Here is a 3,596-nt window from a genome sequence, read left to right as displayed (position 1 = left end):
CCCCTGAGGGGTCCCAGATTGGAGAGGGTGCGGGCTGGGCTGAGGGGAGCCCCCCCCCCCCCGCAGGCACAAATTTCGTGCACCAGGCCTCTAGTCTCTATTATAAAAACCCCGTAGCCGTCATGCTGTCATGACCAAATGCCAAAAGGCATCTGCTGAACGTCATGTGATTTCTTCATGGGAACAAGTAAGTGTTGCTCTGTTCAATTCTCATCTTCCAATGAAGGTCACTTTAAGTGCTCCTGAGAAGGAAAGGTTAGGGCAGGAAACTATTCTTATCTCCGTCCACAACTGTCTTCAAGGTGGGTGGGGCTGTGTGCACGGTGAGGTGCGTGGGGACTTGACGCTGTGTCCCACGGTGCCCTGGGTCTGGGTCTCGTGCGATTTCGCGCGGTGGGCCTCCAGTCATCTATATAATCTGTATTAAGGACACGAGTGCGTTGTGTGCATTAGTCCCACGAGTCCTCACTATGGTTCTGTGAGGTGGGTGCTGTCATTTCTTCATTTTACAAAACAAGAAACTGAAGCGCAGAGAGGTCAGATCCTTTGTTTGCAGTAAATCCTCTGCTGAGTGGTGGAGCTGGGATCCCAACCAGGCCTTCGGCTCCAGAGCCAATATTTGATCTGCACTTTCTCCGTTGTATTGGTCCCACCCATGGTCCCCTGCCTGGCCTGAGTGCTTGGGTCCTTGCTGCAGGGACCTGGACTGTGAGCACCATGGACACTGGGTCCTAAATGGGGTGGGGCTGGGGGCAGGGAAGACACCACAGTGCACCTGAAGGCCAGAGAACGAGGAGAAACCCCCCTCCCCCTTTTGGGGGCCCTCAGCGGAGAGGGGGCTTTGCAGTGCTGCAGCAATCTCATACCATACAGATGCCCTCCCTACGAATCTCAGGTCCAGAAAACATCTGCTCTGCCCCATCCTCGGCCAAACCTGGAGGCACAAAAGCCTTTGAAAAGCCCAAGCCATCGAGGGAGTGCCCCCTGGTGGTTGTCAGATGTCAGCACCACCAGGGAATGTGGTTTGAATTCCTGTTGTTCAGCTCTAGACTCCGAGGCTTGGCATCATAGGTCTGGGGGGACCACAGAGTCTTTATTTTAATAAGCACCCCAGTGTTTATGACACGGGTGGTTCCTGAACCAGTTGCTCTGAGAAACTCCACCCTAAGCTTTAAAAAGCTCCTGGAGCTCATGTGAGCAGGGAGAGGGCGGGGTGTTCGAGGGGCCGGTGTCGTGGGGCCTGAGCTACCTGACCCTTGGCTGCTCCTCACTAAGTGGAGCCCGGCCAGCAGGTGGGCGTCTCGCGAGAGAGGGCAGAGTTGCCGTTAGCGGAGCCAATGACTGACACAGGCTCACCCCACTCTGCACCCAGCTTTTCCTTTTTCTTCACCAAGAAGCATTTGCTTAGTGGAAGCCAATGAAATTCTTTGTTTCAAAACCAACTTCTAAATATCGTAGGTAACGCCCTTCCTTCCTTAGGATAAACTGCAGCGATGTTGATTTTACACTCTGGTCTAATCCGGGCCCACCACTGGTGCTGCTGGGACATCCCGCTACGGGTGCTGTGTCCCATCCGTGACCACACAGGAGCCGTGGATTTCAAAGTCCGTCACTGTTCTCAGCAACCAAAAGGCAAAGCAGCGAGCTCCGGCTTCTCCCTCTCAGCCCATCTGTGAGGAACTGAGCCGAGGTCCTTGCAGGCTGCTTGCTGAACAACAGACTGAGAGGAACAAAACAAGCCCAGCTCCCAAGCGTAAGCCCTGGCGAAACCCCAAGTGCCTCCCGACTGCCTGTGAGGCCCGCAGCAGCACCCCTGGGAGACCGTTCCCAGTCAGGACCTCTCCCTGTAGCCAGGGCGCTGGTGATCAGTGGCCACTTCAACTCCACACCTGCCCAGAGCTCTTGCGGGCTCGGTCCCAGGCCTCCGCAATAAAGTGAGTCATACTCGTCCGCTGGTGGAGGGTCTCGCCTTCAGCTTGTATGACTGTGACATGTACAACTGTAAGGTGTGAAATGCAACAAAGTGAGTGCAATAAAATGGGGCATGCCTGTATTGCGTACTTAGTTGCTTCAACCACCATTTTATTTGTACCATTTCAGGACTTTGGGCAGGTCTCCCCTGGGTGACTCTCCTGCTCCCGGTGGCAGGAACTGGGGTGGCTGGTGCCCTGTGGGCTGCTTAGAGCGTCCAGGGTGGCTCCCCTCACATTCCTGACCCTCGGTGGGCACAGCAGGAAGCTGGGCTTGACTGGGCCCTGACCCGCTATGGGGTCTCAGCCTCTCCACAGGCCCTTCCCAGCAGGCACTCAAGACCCCAGGGGACGCAGGTGGAAGCTGCCAGTTTTCTTAAAAGCTAGATCCCGAAGTGGCTTCAGGACCCTTGCCTGTGTGTGGCCAGGCCCAGAGTCAAAGGGAGGGGAGGGACCCACCTCCAAGGAGAAGCTCGTCACAGACTGCGCACTCCCCACGCCTCTCCCCGGGCTCCCGCGTGGGAGGCACGCTGCCCTCCCAGGCTCCTACCGCCTTCATCAGCGCCACCACAGCAGGTTCTAGCTCAACACGGCTGTGTGGGAAGGTGCTGAATTCACTTCCTCCCACGAACACAACACCTGTACAGCTACATGCGGAACAACTGCCTCGGAAAGAAAAACCCCAGAACTAGCTGAGCAACTCCCCCACGCTGGGCCAAGGCAAAAACCCCCTTCGAAGTGGCAAGGAGAGGCCTGAGCCGTAACGTGGCCATGACTCCCAGCCCCAGTGTGGCGACCGCGAGAGAGCGAGTCACAGGCTCGCCCCTGAGCTTCTCCCTGGGGAGCAAAGGGCCTGAGCCCTGCATCTGGCACCTGAGCGACAGGCCCCCACAACATCCAGCTTTGAAAGCCCGGGGGGCTGTGTCCGCGAGACCCACAGGCTGCAGCAAACTAAGGAACAGTTCTTAAAGGGCTCACGCATGGACAACTCCCCACCCCAGGCCGGGAGCAGAGGCTGCGGAGGAAGAGCACCCAGCCTTTCTGAGAAAGAGGCTTGTTTGCTGCCCCCTCCCCCTGCCTCCCTCCAGCTCATCAGTAGCTCCCTCTGCCCAAGGGACACCTCTAGATTGCCTGGCTCGGTGGCCAGTGGCGACTATGCCCACGGCCCCCAGGACGGTAGCAGATGGAGAAAGCGTTCTTAACCTGCTGCCCCTCCCAGGGCCCCCAGAGAGGCACAGACAGAGGCGCCCAGTCTCCCTGTGAAAAAGGCCCATTAGCTTGTTTTCATAGCTGTGGCCTGAGGGGCAGCCTTCTAATTAGACACACACAGGCTTCTAATTAGACACATCTAAGGGCAACTGGAATCCTCTCGGAAGGCTCCGGAGGGCGGGCGCTCTCTTCGCCCTGTGCCTCTCCGCGCCGCACAGGCTGGCGTCTCCTGGAAGCCTGGGCCTGCAGCTGGGGCCCTGGTTTCTGTGGCTGCCGCCCAGGGGTGCCCCCTCGGCCACCTGGCTCTGATGCCAGCAGGACTGTGTTCACAGTTCAGTGGGATGGCAGCAAGTAGAGAACAGTTCTGAACTGGCTACCACCCGGGGCCCAGGGCTCAGGGCTCAGGGCTTAGGACCC

The sequence above is a fragment of the Myotis daubentonii genome, chromosome 1 (assembly GCF_963259705.1).
Source record: "Myotis daubentonii chromosome 1, mMyoDau2.1, whole genome shotgun sequence".
NCBI lineage: Eukaryota > Metazoa > Chordata > Mammalia > Chiroptera > Vespertilionidae > Myotis > Myotis daubentonii.
The sequence above is the reverse complement of the archived record's forward strand: the minus strand, read 5'-3'. Positions refer to the sequence as shown.